This window comes from Heterodontus francisci, chromosome 4, assembly GCF_036365525.1.
Source record: "Heterodontus francisci isolate sHetFra1 chromosome 4, sHetFra1.hap1, whole genome shotgun sequence".
In the NCBI taxonomy this organism is placed as follows: domain Eukaryota; kingdom Metazoa; phylum Chordata; class Chondrichthyes; order Heterodontiformes; family Heterodontidae; genus Heterodontus; species Heterodontus francisci.
The window spans coordinates 166,390,508-166,408,987 of record NC_090374.1 but is presented as its reverse complement, the minus strand read 5'-3'; positions in this window follow the sequence as shown (position 1 = coordinate 166,408,987).

The following is an 18,480-nucleotide window of genomic DNA, read 5'->3' as shown; positions in this document are numbered from 1 at the left end:
TACCTGAGCCACGAACAAATTTGCCTAGGGTCAATAAGATCAGAGAGTTGAATGCGTGGCTCAAAGATTGCTGTGGGAGAAATGAGTTTCGATTCATGGAGCACTAGCACCTGTCCTGGGGAAAGAGCGATCTGTACCCTTAGGATGACCTTCATCTGATCTGTGCTGGGACCAGTGTCCTGGCAAATCATATAAGTAGGGCTTTTAATTAAATACAGTACGGGAGGGTTCAGGTGAGGAGAAATAACAAAGCAATAGTGCAGGGCAGCAATACAGTTAATGATAACCAGACTTGGTAATGTGTAATGAGACAGGAAGGCACAGAATATACAGACTTAAGACTGCACTGGCAAATAAGGTCAGAGTAGAGAGAAATGGTAAAAAGACAGAAATAAAGGCTCTTTACAAATGCTGTGTGCATTCAGATAACAAGATGGATGAATTGATAGCCCAAATAGACATAAATAGGTATGATATGATAGCCAGACGTGGTTGCAAGATGACCAATATTCAGAGGTATTTGACATTTCAAAAGGATAGGAAGAAAGGAGGGCGGGGGGGAAGGCAATGTAGCTCCTCATAAAAGATGAGATTAGTACAATAGTGAAAAATGAGCTCTGCTCAGAAGTCCAAGATGTAGAATCTTATCAGGAGATAAGAAGTAACAAAAGAATAATTCACTGGTGGGTGTAATTTATAGGCTCCCTAACAGTAGCTCAGTAGATGCACTGTAGGACAGAATATAATTCAAGAAATAATGGGGGCTTGTAGGAAATGTACTGCAATAACTGTGGATGATTTTTAGCTTCGTACAGTTTGGAATAATCAAACTGGCAAAAGTAGCCTGAAGGATGCGTTCATTGAATATATTAGGGACAGTTTCTTACAGCAGTATGTTCTGGATCCAAGCCAGCAGCAGGCTATTTTAGACCCGCTAATGTGTAATGAGACAGGATTGATAAATTACCTCATTGTAAAGGATCCTCTAGGCAAGAATGATCATAACATAATATAATTTCATACTCAGTTTGAGGGAGAGAAGTTTGTGTCAGAAAATTGTGTCTTAACCTTAAATAAAAGCAATTACAAGGGTATGAAGACTGAGTTGGCTAAGGTTGATTAGGAAAATAAGGTAAGACAGTAGAGAATCAGTGGCAGACATTTAAGGAGATAATCCGCAACTCACAACAAAGATATATTCCATTAAGAAAGAAAGACTCTATGACAAGGATGCACATCTGTGGTTTACTAAGGAAGTTAAGGATGGTATCAAATTGGGGAAAAAAGTGTACAATGCTGCAAGGATTAGTGGTAGGCCAGAAAAAAAAGGAGGGAAAAATTAGAGTATGAGAGAAAACTAGATAAAACGACAATAAAAACTTCTACAAATATATAAAAAGTGAGAGCAGCTAAAGTAAGTGTTGGTCATTTAGAGGATGGGACTAGGGAATTAATAATGGGAAACAAGGAAATGGCAGAGACTTTGAAGAAGTATTGTCTATCTGTTTTCACAGTAGGAGACACAAAAAGCATCCCAAGAATAGCAGAAAATCAAGAGGCAAAAGGGAGGGAGGAACTTGTAACAAATCAGTATCACTAGAGAAAAAGAAGTAGAAATCTAATGAGATTAAAGGTTGACAAGTCTCTTGGATCTTATGGCCTAGGATTTTTAAAGAAGTGGCTGCAGAAATAGTGGATGCATTGGTTGTAATCTTCCAAAATTCCCTAGATTCTGGAAGGTCCCAGTGGACTGGAAAACCACAAATGTAACACTCTATTCAAGAAAGGAAGAATGCAGGGAAACTATAGGCCAGTTAACCTAAATTCTGTCATTGGGAAAATACGACAATCTATTATTAAGGAAGTAGTAGCAGGACATTTAGAAAACAATAATGCAATCAGACAGAGTCAACATGGTTTTAGGAAAGGAAAATTGTGTTTGACTCATTTATTAGAGTTCTTTGAGGATGTAACAAGCAGGGTGCATAAAGGGGAACCAGCAGATGTTGTGTATTTCGATTTTCAAAAGGCATTCGATAAGGTGCCACAGAAAAGGTTACTCCACAAGATAAGAGCTCATGGTGTTGTGGGTAATATATTGGGATAGAAAATAGAAACAGGCCATTCGGCCCTTCGAGCCTGCTCCGCCATTCATTATGATCATGGCTGATCATCCAACTCAGTAACGTGTTCCCGCTTTTGCCCCATACCCTTTGATTGCTTTAGACCCAAGAGCGAAATCTAACTCCTTCATGAAAACATACAATGTTTCAGCCTCAACTGCTTTCTGTGGTAACGAATTCCACAGGCTCAGAGATTTCTCCTCATCTCAGTCCTGAATGGTTTACCCCATATCCTTAGACTATGTCCCCTGGTTCTGGACTCTCCCACCATTGGGAACATCCTTCCTGCATCTACCCTGTCAAGTCCTGTTAGAATTTTATAGGTTTCTATGAGATCCCCCCTCACTCTTCTGAACTACAGCGTAGATAATCCTAACCGACTCAATCTCTCCTCATACGTCAGTCCCTCCACCCCAGGAATCAGTCTGGTATACCTTTGCTGCACTCCCTCTATAGCAAAAACATCCTTCCTCGGATAAGGAGACCAAAACTGCACACAATATTCCAGGTGTGGCCTCATGAAGGCCCTGTGTAATTGCAGCAAGACACCCCTGCTTCTGTACTCAAATCCTCTTGCTATGAAGGCCAACATACCATTTGCCTTTTTTACTGCTTGTTGGACCTGCATGCTTACCTTCAGCGACTGGTGTACGAGAACACCCAGGTCTCGTTGCATATTCCCCTCTCTCAGTTTATAGCCATTCAGATAATCTGCCTTCCTGTTTTTGCTACCAAGTAGATAACCTCATATTTATGCACATTATGCTGAATCTGCCATGCATTTGCCCATTCACTCAGCTTGTCCAAATCACCCTGAATCCTCTCTGCATCCTCCTCACAACTCACCCTCCCACCCAGTTTTGTGTCATCTACAAATTTGGAGATATTACATTTAGTACCCTCATCTAAATCATTAATATATATTGTGAATAGCTGGGGTTCTAGCACCGATCCCTCCGGTACCCCACTACTCACTGCCTGCCATTTGGAAAAAGACCCATTTATCCCTATTCTTTGTTTCCTGTCTGCCAACCAATTTTCTATCCATCTCAGTACACTACCCCCAATCCCATGCGCTTTAATTTTACGTGCTAATCTGTTATGTGGGACTTTGTCGAAAGCCTTCTGAAAGTCCAAATAAACCACATCCACTGGCACCCCCTCACCAACTCTACTAGTTACATCCTGGAAGAATTCTAGTAGATTTGTCAAGCATGATTTACCTTTTGTAAATCCATGCTGACTCTACCCAATTCTGCCACTGTTCTCCAAGTGCTCTGCTATAAAATCTTTGATAATGGACTCCAGAATTTTCCCCACTACCGACGTCAGGCTGACTGGTCTCTAATTCCCTGCTTTCTCTCTACCTCCCTTTTTAAATACTGGGGTTACATTAGCTACCCGCTAATCTGTAGGAACTGTTAAAGAGTCTATAGAATCTTGGAAGATGACCACCAATGCATTCACTATTTCTAGGGCCACTTCCTTAAGTACTCTGGGATGCATACCATCAGGCCCTGGGGATTTATCGGCATTCAATCCCATCAATTTCCCCAACACCATTTCTCTACTAATACTGATTTTCTTCAGTTCCTCTCTCTCACGAAGCCCTGTGTTCCCCAACATTTCTGCTATGATATTTGTGTCCTCCTTTGTGAAGACAGAACCAAATTATGCATTTAGTTGGTCAGCCATTTCTTTGTTCCCCGTAATAAATTCCCCTCTTTCTGACTGTCAGGGACCTACATTTGTCTTCACCAGTCTTTTTCTCTTCACATACCGATAGAAACTTTTACAGTCAGTTTAAATGTTCCCCGCAAGCTTGCTTTTGTACTCTATTTTCCCCTTCTTAATCAATCCCTTGGTCCTCCTTTGCTGAATTCTGAACTGCTCCCAAACCTCAGGCCTGTTTTTCTCTGGCAAATTTATATGCCTCTTCCTTGGATCGATTGCGATCTCTAATTTCCCTTGTAAGCCATGGTTTGGCTACCTTTCCCGTTTTACTTTTGCGCCAGACTATGATAAACAATTATCGCAGTTCATCCATGTGCTCTTTAAATGTTTGCCATTCCCTATCCACCATCATCCCTTTAAGTAATGTTTCCCAATCCGTCATAGTCAACTCGTGCCTCATACCATTGTAGTTTCCTTTCCTAAGATTCAGGGCCTTAGTCTCAGAATCAACTATGTCACTCTTCATCTTGATGAAGAATTCTATCATACTATGGTCGCTCATCCCCAAGGGGTCTCGCACCGCGACATTGTCAATTATTCCTCTCTCTTTGCACAATACCCAGTCTAGGATGGCCTGTTCTCTAGTTGGTTCCTCAACGTATTGGTCCAGAAAACCATCCCATGTACATTCCAAGAATTCCTCCTGCATGGTCTTGTGACTTATTTGATTTGCCCAATCTATATGCAGATTAAAGTCACCCATAATTACAGATATTCCTTTATCGCACGTGTCTCTAATTTCCTGTTTAATGCCATTCCGCACATCACCATTACAGTTTGGGGGTCTATATACAACCCCCACTAATAATTTTTGCCCCTTAGTGTTTCTCAGCTCTACGCATATAGATTCCACATCATCACAGCTAATATCTTTCCTCACTATTGTATTAATTTCCACTTTAACCAGCAATGCAATACCGCCGCCGTTTGCTTTGTGTCTGTCCTTCCTAAATACTGAATACCCCTGGATGTTCATTTCCCATCCCTGGTCACCTTGCAGCCATGTCTCTGTAATCCCGACTACATCATACCTGTTTACATCTATTTGCATGATTAATTCATCCATTTTATTGCAAATGCTCCGTGCATTAAGGCACAAAGCCTTCAGGCTTGTCTTTTTAACATTACTTGTCCCCTTCCCACTATTTTTTACTGTGACCTTGTTTGATTTTGGCCCTTGATTTCTCTGCCTATCACTTTTCTTATTCCCCTTACTGTCTTTTGTTCTTGTCTTTGATCCCCCTTCCTCTGACTTCTTGCAAAGGTTCCCATCCCCCTGCCATTTTAGTTTAAACCCTCCCCAACCACTCTAGCAAATACTCCCCCTAGGACATCAGTCCCGGTCCTACCCAGGTGTAACCCGTCTAGTTTGTACTGGTCCCACCTTGCCCAGAACTGGTCCCAATGACCCAGGAATCTTAAACCCTCCCCCTCACACCATCTTTTCAGCCATCTGATATATATATATAGCACATGGCACAGGTAGTAATCCTGAGATTACTATCTTTGAGGTCCTATTTTTCAACTTACTTCCTAGATCCCTAAATTCTGCTTTTAGGATCTCTTTTTTTTTTAACCTATGTCGTTTGTACCAATGTGTACCACGACCACTGGCTGTTCACCCTCCCCTTTCAGAATGTCTTGTAACTGCTCTGAGACATCTTTGACCTTCGCAGCAGGGAGGCAACATACCATCCTGGAGTCTCTTTTGCGGCCACAGAAACGCCTATCTATTCCCCTTACAATTGAATCCCCTATAACTATTGCATTCCCACACTTTTTACTCTCTCCCTGTGCAGCAGAGCCAACTGTGGTGCAACGAATAGGGCTGTTCCTGCTTTCCTCTGAGAGGCCATTCCCTCCAACAGTATCCAAAGCACTATATCTGTTTTGCAGGGGAATAGCCACAGGAGATTCCTGAACTGTCTGCCTAGTCCTCTTGCTCTAACTGGTGGTCACACATTCCCTTCCTGCCTGTGGAGTCTGAGCCTGCGGTGTGACCACCTCTCTATGCGTGCTATCCACGATACTCTCCGCTTCATGAGACACTGCAGAATGCTGTGGTACAGAGGGATCTGGGTGTCCTTGTACATGAATCACAAAAAGATAGCATGCAGGTACGACAAGTAAATAGGAAGACAAATGGAATGTTGGCATTTATTGTAAAGGCGATGGAGTATAAAAATAGGGAAGTCTTGCTACAACTGTACAGGGCGTTGGTGAGACCACACCTTCAGTACTGTGTACAGTTTTGGTCCTTACTCAAGGAGGCATATACTTGCATTGGAAACAGTTCGGAGTAGGTTCACTAGACTGATTCCTGGGATGAAGGGGTTGTCTTTACAGGACGATATAGATGGGCTGGTAAAATGGGCGGAGCAGTGGCAAATGGAATTTAATCTGGAGAAGTGTGAGGTGATGCATTTTGGGAGGACTAACAAGGCAAGGGAATATACAATGGATGGTAGGACCCTAGGATCAGAGGGACCTTGGTGTACTTGTCCACAGATCACTGAAAGCAGCAGCACAGGTAGATAAGGTGGTTAGGAAGGCATATGGGATACTTGCCTTTATTAGCCGAGGCATAGAATATAAGAGCAGGGAGGTTATGATGGAGCTGTATAAAATGCTAGTTAGGCCACAGCTGGAGTACTGTGTACAGTTCTGGTCACACATTAAAGAAAAGAAGTGATTGCACTGGAGAGGGTGCAGAGGAGATTCAATTGATAAATCTGGAATTAAAAGCTGGTCTAATGGCGACCATTGTCAATTATTGTAAAATCCCATCTGGTTCACTAATGTCTTTTGGGGAAGGAAATATGCCTTACCTGGTCTGGCCTCCATGTGACTTCAGACTCACAGCAATGTGGTTGACTCTTAATTGCCCTCTGAAATAGCCCAACAAGTCACCCAATTGTAGTAAAACCACTACAAAGTGTAAGAAAAGGAATAAAACTGGACGGACCACCCAGCATTGACCTAGGCACTGGAAACCACAATGGCAAAACCAGCCTGGTCAACCCTGCAAAGTCCTCCAAAATTGGGAGAGCTGTCTCACAGACTGGTCAAGCAACAGCCTATAGTCATACTCATAGAATCATGCTTTACAATGTCCCAAACACCACCATCACCATCCCTGGGTAGGTCCTTTCCCAACAGCAGGACAGACCCACCAGAGGTAGCTGCACAGTGATATACAGTTAGGAGGGAGTTGCCTTGAGTCCTTAACATTGACTCCAGACTCCATAAAATTTCATGACATCAGGTCAAACATAGGCAAGGAAACTTCCTGCTTATTACCACCTACTGCCAGCAGCCCCCCCCCCCCCCCCCCCCACCCCCTTGGCCGAATCAGTGCTTCTACATGTCAAACACCAACTGGAAGAAGCACTAAAGGTAGCAAGGGCACAGAATGTACTCTGGGTGGGGGACTTCAATGTCCATCACCAAGACCAGCTCAGTAGCACCACTACTTACTGAGCTGCCGGAGTCCTAAAGGACATAGCTGCTAGACTGGGTCTGCAGCAGGTGGTGAGGGAACCAACGAGAGAAAAACCTACTTGACCTCATCCTTGCCAATCTACTGGTCACAGATGCATCTGTCCATGCAGGAGTGACCACTGCACAGTCCTTGTGGAGATGAAGTCCCGTCTTCACATTAAGCATACCCACCATCATGTTGTGTGGCACTACTTTCTGTTAAATGGGATAGATTTTGAACAGATCTAGCAACTCAAAACTGGGCATCCATGAGGCATTATGGCCATCAGCAGCAGCAGAACTGTATTCAACCACAATCTGTAACCTCATGGCCCAGCATATCCCCCACTCTACCATTACCATGAAGCCAAGGGACCAACCTTGGTTCAATGAAGAATGCAGGAGAGCATGCCAGGAGCGGCACCAGGCATAGCCTAAAAATGAGGTGTTACAACACAGGACTACTTGCATGCCAAACAACATGTGTTAGACAGGGCTAAGTGATCCCACAACCAATGGATCAGATCTAAGCTCTGCAGTGCCACCACATCCAGTCATGAAGGGTGATTGGCAAATAAACAACTAACAGGAGGAGGAGGCTCCACAAATATCCCCATCCTCAATGATGTGGAAGCCCAGCACATCAGTGCAAAAGACAAGGCTGAAACATTTGCAACAACCTTCATCCAGAAGTGCTGACTGGATGATCCATCTTGGCCTCCTCCTGAGGTCCCCAGCATCACAGATGCCAGTCTTCAGTCAATCTGATTCACTCCATGCGATATCAAGAAACAGCTGAAGGCACTGGATACGGCAAAGGCTATGGATCCTGACAACATTCCAGCATTTGTACTGAAAACTATCTGCACCCCTGTCCAAGCTGTTCTAGTACAGCTACAACACTGGCATCTACCCGAAAATGTGGAAAACTGCCCAAGTATGTACCTACGCCCCATGGATTGCAGTGGTTCAAGAGGGCAGCTCAGCAACACTTTCTCAAGGGAAATTAGGGATGGACAATAAATGTTGTCCTAGCCAGCGATGCCTATATCCCATGAACGAATTTTTTAAAAAGGCACGTAATTCCAGGTTTTTGACTCTGTGATGAAGGAATGGTGATGTGCTTCCAAGTCAGAATGATGTGTGAAGGAGAACTTGGAGGTGGTGATGTGCCCACTGCCCGGCTGTCCTTGCCCTTCTAGGGGGTAGAGGTCACGGGTTTGGAAGGTGTTGGTCGAAGAAGCCATGGCGAGTTATTGCAGTATATCTTGTAAATCGTACACACTGCATACATGGTGCACTGGTGGAAGGAATGAATGCTTAAGGTGGTGGATGGGGTGCCCATCAAGTGGGCTGCTTTGCCCTAAATGGTGTCAAGTTTCTTGAATGTTGTTGGAGCTGCACTCATCCACTCAAGTGGGGAGTATTCCATTGCACTCATCTGTGCCCTGTAGATGGTGGACACACTTTGCTTAAGGTTCTGGTGAATGGTGACCCCCAGGATGTTGATGGGGAATTTGACGATGGTAATGCCAAGTAGAAGTAATAATAGTGCTCACAGTATTCAATAAATACAGATGAAAAGAATGAATACAAATTCTTGTATACTGGCAGACAAAGGCATTCTTATGTTTTGTTTCTGCAGATAACAGTAGTCAGCTAGCTGCAACACGATCAAAATAAGTGTGAATCATTACTGGTCCAATTACTTGAGCAATTTCTTGTTTTAAACCCTTCATTTCAGCATTTTAGAGCACCAATTAGATCACACTGTATTTAAGTACTGTTAGTTTGCTGTCTTCAGAAAGAAAGACTTGCATTTATGTAGTGCCTTTCATGACCGCAGGATGTCCCAAGGTGCTTTACAGCCAGTGAAGTACTTTTGAAATGTAATCTCTGCTGTAGGAAATGCGGCAGCCAATTTGCTTATAGCAAACTCGCTTAACAGCAATGTGATAATTACCAGGTCATTTGTTTTTAGCTGTTGGATGAGGGATAAATATTGTCCAGGAGTCTGGGATAACTCTCCTGCTCTCTTTGAAATAGTGCCTTGGGATCTTTTATATCCAAAGGAGAGGGCAGAAGGGGCCTTGGTTTAGTGTCTCATCTGAAAGATGGCATCTCTGACGATGCAGCACTCACTGAGTACTGCACTGGAGCGCCAGTCTAGATTTTGTGAATGAGCTTCAAACCCATAATCTTCTGACTTAGCAGCGAGAGTGCTACCACTGGGCAACACTTTGAAGACCAACGCATGTGTGCTGATTCAGAAAATAGTCACTAGAGTTTCCAAATCCCAATTATAGTTTCAAGCTCCATAAATTTCATGAGTCAGATTTCAAAGTAACCATGAAATGGTGGATTTTGGCGCCTTCGACAAAAGAAGTCATGTTATAGAGACATGTATTTTAAACTGAATGCCTCAGTGGGTGCACATCAGGATGAAGTGAACGTGATAGATTGAATTAAAACCTATTACATTTCTAATATTTGTCAGTCCTGATGAAGGGTCACTGACCTGAAATGTTAACTCTGCTTCTCTCTCCACAGATGCTGCCTGACCTGCTGAGTATTTCCAGCATCTCCTGTTTTCATTTCAGATTTCCAGCATCTGCAGTATTTTGCTTTTATATTGTGACAGATTGAATGTTCTCCCTCTGGTTAGCAGATTATGATGACTTGCAACTCTTAACAGATCGAGTTTGAGATGGCAGGCTGATTCAACAGTAGCACAGGAGTTAAATCTGCCACCCAAAGTGTTTATATGAACATACAAAATTGATGGACAGAAAAGACCAGCTGCTTCATCAAGCCTGCCCCACACTTATGATGGATGGAGCATCATAACTAACCAGATATGTTTTGAAATTCGGATTGGTAGCACCCATTGTTTGGATGCTATTTTTGGTGTCCAAAATAGCATCCTTAGGGCAAGTCACCCTAGATGCCATGTTGGTAAGGACATCAGTGTGTGCAGTGGAGGCCTCTGAGGTAGGAGCTGTATCGGGTGGCAGGCAATCGACAAGGGTAAGAGTTGCCTTGTGTGGTGGGCGGTTCGCAAAGGTGGGAGTTGCATCAGGTGGTGGACAGTCTGCAAAGGTGTGAGAGGGGCATTGGTGATTGTTCAAAAGAGGGTAGCAAAGGAAAGGCTCCGGGGGAGGTGGACTACAATGATAACGCATGATCGCATAACGCGGTCTCCCAGGCAGTGGCCCGTTGCTGCATCAAGGAGGTGACCAATGACCTGTTGAAGAAGGTCAGTGACTGCGTGCAGTACCGGACTGACCCGGACAGTCAGGCAGAGAAGGCCATTGGATTCGGGACCATAGCTTGATTTCCCCCAGGGGAAAGTGTCAGCCGCTTCACTCGTGTGGCCATCAAGACTCCCACAGAGCAGCCAGTGGCCTTCACCAACAGGAAGAGCTTCCATTCGATCAATGTCGAACTGGTCTGCGACCACCAAAAGCATTTCCTGCATGTATGTGCCTGCTTCCTGGGAAGCAGCCACAACGTCAACATGCTTCCACAATCCCACGTACCACAGGTTTTCTGGCATCCCGTCCCCTGTCCAATGCACACCTTCAGGGATAGATTCTCAGGGACAAGGGCTACCCATTGAAGACATGGCTACTGACGCCTGTGAGGAATCCTCGCACTGCATCAGAGGAGAGGGACAACACCTGCCACAGGTCCAGCCGAGTGACCATCGAGCAGGCTACCGTGATGCTGAAGATGAGATTCTGGTGCCTCGATTGTTCCGGTGGAGCCCTGCAGTATGCCCCAGCAAGGGTCTGTCATATTGTGGTGGTCTACTGTGCTCTGCACAATCTAGTGCTGTAGAGTGGGCAGGCCTTGCATAATGAGGATTTAATTGATCGCTACTCTTCATCCAATGAGGAGGACATGGAGGAGGGTTCTGAGTAGGCGGCACCGGAGGTGAAGAGCATTGAAAGATGTGCCTGAGAGGCTCGAGACAATCTCGTACATAACTGACTCCTGTGACTCTGATGTACTTTCTATGTCAGCGCAATAGGGTTACCTTAATGCAGACCAACTGTCGCCTCATTCGTATCACAGTCTATCACCAGCGCTTAGAGTAGCAGAGCACACTGGTAAATCTGAGGAGCTGCTTAAACGTGACCTGACCCAATATTAGCAGCCCATTGAAGGAGCAAGGCTGTCGCTGACATCTGACAAGGCAGTTGGAAATGCATGGATGACTAACAGGAACTGTGACATAGGTGTATTGCCAGTCCTCTATCAGGGCTGAACAAATGCAAAGTTTAAAAACCCGTGAACCCCTAAATGCCTATAGGTGCTCCTCTTCACATGTTTTCCTGTGTTTCTTTGAGGTGCAAGCACTGTGCTTGCGGCTAAGGTAGAGGCAAGCTACTGATCGTGCTGTCTGTGGCCTGGGATGATCTTTGCAACTGTGTGCTGGCTGCCTGAGGACTGGAGGGTCCTGGCATGCTCGTCGCAGCTACTGGAGTTGGGATCACTGGCAGGGAGGCTGAGGAGCTGCTAATGACACTCTGAGCATCCTGAAAGGAGCCCGCAGATGCTGAAGGCAACCGTTCCTCCTCCCTTGCAAAGCACACTTGTACCACCCTGCTGACCGGAGAAGGATGAGAACCTGGTGGGGACTCCAAGTGCCTCAACCCCTCTCGCCTTGCCACTGCTGCAGGAGCTCATGGACAAGGCGATGATGAGCAGGTCACACCATGTCCGGCATCGACTGACTGGTTTGCTGGATCTGACTCTCCATGGGCGCCACCGAACTCTCTATGCAGAAAACCATGTGCGCATGTGCCTGACACATGGCAACACACATGACCTGGATGGACTCCTCCATTGTCCATGCATGACTGTGTATAGCTTCTGGAAGCTCCGCCAAATGGTCCCTCTCCTCTTGCAGCAACTTCAGCATGTTCCCTGACTCCAAAGACACGTCATTAGCCTAGAGGTCAGCACAGGCCTGGTCTCCTACAGTCATCTGACTGTCAGTGGCCTTTGCTGTCACAGCTTCCATCAGCTGCTCGGGTGTGTCTGTAATGTGCTCATCAGCTTGTGACCCTGAATCTATTCATGAACCCATACCCAACAATGTGAGAGTCTGTGTGCTGATAGAGGGTGCAGGGGAATGTAGTCACGCTGCACCCTCAGGATTGCTCCTCCTCCTCAGAGATGGATTCCAAGCCCCCGGTTTCTGCAGATGATCACCCTTCTGGAGTGCCAAGACCTGCATGAGAGAACACAAACATCTAGGGCAGTGGTCGGCAACCGGTGGCTCATTAAGGACTCGGGTGTGGCTCCTGACGGCGATCAAGCGGATCCATTTTTAAGTTCAATAAATAACTTGTTACTTTCTCACAAGTACAAGGTTAATGAAAGTTTAAAGAATCATACCATTAATAACTTTTCTGTTAAACCTTTAAAATGTTGTTGAAATGTGTCTCTGTCCTGTTTTTCATTATTGGTAATTGAGTAACAGCATTGCGACTCTTAAGATTACATTTTTGACTAGATTTATTATTAAGGTTGCCGATCCCTGGTCTAGGGGATAAGGGCTTCACCTCTCATCGCAAACATGCCTGATGTGGATATCCTCACTCGCTTGGGTTGACACTCCAGTCTCACCATCTGCAATCATGTGGCCAGACAGTTGCAGGGCCTCCTCCTCTGCCAGTGTCAGAGATTGAATATTGGGGATGCCTCCACCAGTTTTTGCCATGTCTTAATTGTTGTCTGTCCTGCAAGCAGAAAGAAGAACATTGTTAGTTTTCCCACAAAGACTAGAACAATATTTATGCAGGTGGCAGATCTTTGACCAATGATCGGGCTCCCAAATGCCTCCTCTATGCATCTGCTTTCAAAGGACGTGGTAGGAGTGAGCAAACTCAGAGGGCCGGCTGTCGCCAAGATGCAGCCATGCATCAGAAAGGATCTGCTGCTGCCGCACCCTCTTGCCGCCGCTTGGGTGGTCACTCCCTCCCATGTAGCACACTATCTCGTGTTGCTATGTGCAAGCCCCAAAAAGGAGGGCAATATAGAGGACTCATCCTGCCAGAACAAAGGAGGTAATTGATCCATTTGCAGCACTGCACCCAGGATTGAGGGGTGACCCCACAGCTACTGCCCTCTGCAATCTCCATCCAGGCTTGCTTGGTCAGGCGGGAGGGTCTCCTCTTGGAGTCCCTTGGGAAGACAATCTCCCGCCTTTTCCTTACAGCCAAGAGAACCAGCAGGGAGGCATCGCTAAACCATGGGGCCACTGGTTTCTTCCGTATAGCATGTTTTCAGCTTCTCAGTCTGCTCCTCAATTCTTCAGTTGAGCCGTTAGGGGTTCTTCAGGAGAGTTGACTTCAGGCAGAGGTGGAGGGGTGCACACTGCAGGAAAAGGCTTCCTGAGGACTGCTGCTGAGGCTGTTGTATGATTGCCTTTAAGATATGCTATGAGCTAAGTACCAGGATGCAGTCATGTGACTACAAGCCTGAGTCACTTTGCAACTGTAACACCTAGAGGAAATTTCTGCAAATAGCTCTGTATTGTACTATATAACTTAGCTGTAATAATCCTGTTTGAGATCTTCAACCAACTCAAATCCACGCATCTCATTTATGTTGCATCAGACAACATAAAAGAACTCGCATGGTGGCAGCTGTGGTGAGGAAACAAAGTCTAAGCTTGAAGACCACAGGTAAAACAACACTAAAATTACTTCTACAGCCACTAGAGAGAACGTTCAAAAATTACTGGCTCAAACAGTTAAAAAAAAAAGGAACTTACCTCAATCTGTAGAAGACTGAGCTCAGACTAACAGGCTGCATGTAAATTGGGTGAGTCATTGTCCCGACAGTCGAGAGATACTGCTTTAAAAAAAATCTGTGATGTGCTTCAAAAGAGCGATTTTTTTTTTTTTCAAAAGCCCCATGTAGAAAAAATGGCGAAGACCCGACTTTCCTCCCAAGCTGATCCAGAGGTTGGCACCATTACAGGAGGCATCCATTAGAAAAAAGTGGGAAAACCTGATCTCAGCAGAAACTTCATTCATGCAGCCAAAGTTTAAAAAAAAATATTAACAACTCGAGCATGAATAAGAGCTTTCATTCACGAAGCCACAGTTAAAAAAAAAAAGATTAAAACCACTCGAGCATGGACAACATAAACAAAATCTAAAAAAAACTATTGAACTGCCGAGTGAACAGCTTTGTAAAAAGAAAAGTATTGAGTGCTGAAAGCAAGATAAACGCACAGCACTTGCAAACACCTGCTCCTGTCAAGTAAAACAGCTAATCTAAAGAACAGTCCGTTTCTTGAAAGGGAACCAGTGCAGAGTCATAGAACGAGTCTTAAAGCAAGTTTTAAGCAGAAGAACAGCAGGAAGATGGATACCAAATTTCCCAATGTGAACTGAAAGAGAATTTTAGAATTCACCACCTGGAATTGATGCCCTACAGGCAACAGCCATGGGAATCAATAGACCAGTTTGGCAGTAGATGCCATGGTAATGGCAATGAATGAGATTACTCAGAAGCTGAGCTGTCAGACCGAATAATGGAACTGGTGATCGTATCAACACCTATTGAAGCGTTTTAGAAAGACTTCTTGTGAGGGGGGGGGGGGGGGGCGCGGGTGGGAGATCACAGTATTGATGCACTGCTGGAAGATGGCAGGAAATATGAAGCCATTGTAGCTAGACAACAGCATATGCAAACACTAGGTGAAGCTAACAGTAGGGGCATCATAACTAGCCCAAAAAGAGCAAACAAGCTGTGTGGTAAGTGCGGTCTTTCCCACTCATGGAGAAATTGCCCTACATTTTGAGACCTGTGCGAGGTGTGCGGTGCAAAAGGATACTGGGCCTGCCTATGCAAGAAACCTGGCTCCAAAGACGCAGCCAGAAGCCGCAGAAGGACAAAGACAAACAAAAGAAAGGTGCAGCAACGGGGCAACAGCAGCAAGGAGAGTGCCAAAGTCCACACATGAGACAAGACCCAGAGAGAAGTAATTCTCAGCCGGAAGACAAGAAAACATTCCACATTGTGAACCTGACACATCATGTTGATGAAGTCAAACAACTGGAAACTTTTGCCACTAACACCATGTGCCCAAATAAATCTGGCAAACATACACTTAGGTTCAAGTTTGGCACCAGCCCAAATCATGAAAGATATGTACTGGAGTCATTGGAAATCAATGATACAACCAAAACTGTCAATTTATCTGCATACAATGGGTAACCCATCCCTTGCAGTGGCACATTGACAATGAAATACAGCTATGGCAAGTTGGCATGGAAACCACAAATATTCTACCTGGTGGACACGAACGACCCGGCAGTGGCAGGACTACCAGCATGTAAGGACCTCAACATCATAACTATCCACGAGAGCATTGCCAAGGGGAAATCTCCAAGGACAGAAACCGACTCACAGACTCTGGTCAATCTCAAATGGTGTAGTCTGGAAACCCAACAACAGCACAACTATGCCGCGTCTTCACTTCTGCTCTCTAGAAATCCACCAGCACCGCAATGAGCCAGAACAGACAGGTATCTCCATGAGACCAAGTACTCTTCCCCCAATAAGTCCTTGACCGTGAGCCCCAAGCCTTCAGACGTGGAGGATGAGGAGAGGTGAAGGACACGCAATGTCCTGAAGAAGCAGAGGAAGAATCAGTTGAAGCACTGTCTATTGGCTCTTTGAGATGAGGTGCTGGAACTTTCCAAGAATGACAAGGCCTCAAAAGTGGTCATCTTGAGAAAAGCAACAGAGCATGTTAGCAGGCTGAAGGCAGGGCAACAGAAACTGAATGCAGCAAGGGAGAAACTTCAGAAAGAACAGCAACAGATGAGGCACAAATTCCTCGAACAAGTGTTCTCAAATCACTGAAACGATATATGGACTGTTGAGCCTCTATTTTTGTAAATTTCACAATCTCTATCCATGTGTAAATAATTTTGATATCTATTTTTATGTATTTTTACTTATGGCATTTATCTTTGGAAAGAGGGAGATGTTGTATGATTGCCTTTAAGTGATATTCTTTGAAGATATTAGTATGCTGATGAGCGAAGTACCAGGATGCAGTCATGTGACTACAAGCCTAAGTCACACTGCAACTGTAACACAGAGTAAGGTTCTGTAAATAGTTAACTCAGTACTGTACAAAATATTTTAGCTGTAATAAACCTGTTGAGATCTCCAACCAACTGGACTCTACACATCTCACTTATATTGCATCAAACAACATAAAATAACTCATTCCAGAGGCAATTGGATTCAACAAGGCAGGACTGATTGCAAGGATGGCAGGCCTTTAAAGATGGCACCAGCACCTGCCTCTCTGTCAGGTGATGCCAAGATTGGTGCCTCGTGGCCTGCCCATGCATGTCCATTGGACAGACCCAGGGCCTCCTGGCCATTAATTGGTCAGCCACTGCATGATCGCGGTTGGCCAGCCGCATTTCTCTCATTAATAACTAACCTCATTTCATTCTCTCATGCCAGACAGAAGCAAGTGGAATGAGCATACAAATTTTGAATCATAGAGCTGAATTTTATCCAGCCAGCAGGAGTGGGATTAGAGGCATAGAGGGGGTGCCGAAAAATTGGGAGGTGACACATTCACCCGGAAACCTTCCATCATGACGTTGGTTCCAGCGGCGTTGCCGCTATTATGGGGCTGAACTGCAATTTCAAGAAAGCATGTAAAGGCATTCCTAGTAACTACAGGCAGGTTAGTTTAATGCCAGTGGTGGACTAGCTTTTAGAAACAATAATCAAGGAAAGAAAATCAACAGGCGCTTGGAGAGGTTTGTCTTAATTAAGGATATCCAGCACGGATTTGTTAAAGACAGATCATGTTTGTCTAATCTAATTGGATTTTTTGATGAAATAACAGAAGGTTGACGTAGGGAATGCAGTGAATGTTGTCTATATAGATTTTAAGAAAGCATTTGACAAAGTACTACATGAAAGGCTGGTTAACAAATTGAGGTTCATGGAATAGGAGTGTCAGTGTCAGCTTGGATAAAAAATTGGCTTAAGAACAGGAAACAGTGAAATATGGTAAATAGTTGTTTTTCAGACTGCAGGATAGTAGACAGTGGTATTCCCCAAGGGTCAATGAACCACTGCTTTTCTTGATATATATAAATGACATGGATATCGGATAACCAAGCAAAATTTCAAAATTTGCCGATGATACTAAACTTGGAGGTGTGGCAAACGGTGAGGATATATCAGTTGAGGTATCAATTATTGCACCAGGACATAGATAGGCTAGCAGAATGGGCAGACAAGTGGCAGATGGAATTTAATACAGAGAGGTGTGAGGTGATGCATTTTGGCAGGAAGGATAGGGAGAGGCAAAATAGAATAAATGGGACAGTTCCAATGTGTGTGCAGGGACAGAGGGACCTGAGGGTTCATGTGCATAGATTTTTGAAAGTGGCAGGATATATTGAGAAAATAACTAGCAAAGCATATAGGGATCTTGAGTTTCATAAATGGAGGTATTGAGTACATAATAGGGAAATTGTGTTGAACCTTTATAAAGCTCCAGTTAGGCCATATCTAGAGAACTGCATCCGGTTCTAGTCTCCACAATTTAGGAAGGATGTTAGGGGTCTTGTGAGAGTGCAGAGGAGATTTACCAGAATGGTTCCAGGGATGAATGATTTTAACTACAAGATTATTTGGATAAGCTGTAGGTGTTCTCCTTGGAGCAAAGGAGGTTCAGGGGAGATTTAATAGAGGTGTACAAGATTATGACAGAATTAGATAAGGTAGACAAAGAAAAGCATTTCCCATTACCTGATGGTACAAGGACTAGGGAACACGGATTTAATGTTTTGGGCAAGAGTTGCAGCGGGGCTGTGTGGTAGCACTCTTTTACGCAGTGAGTGGTAATGATCTGGAATTCACTGCCTATGAGGATGATGGTGGCAGAGATAGTGAATGATTTCCAAAGGGAAATTTGATGGACACTTGAAAGAAATAAACTTGTAGGGCTATGGGGATAGAGTGGGGGAATGGGACTAATTGCTCTACAGAGAGACAGCATGAACTTGATGGGCTAAATGTCCTTCTTCTGTGCCTTAATTACTCTTTGATTCTATGATTCTGCCTGAAACTGTGA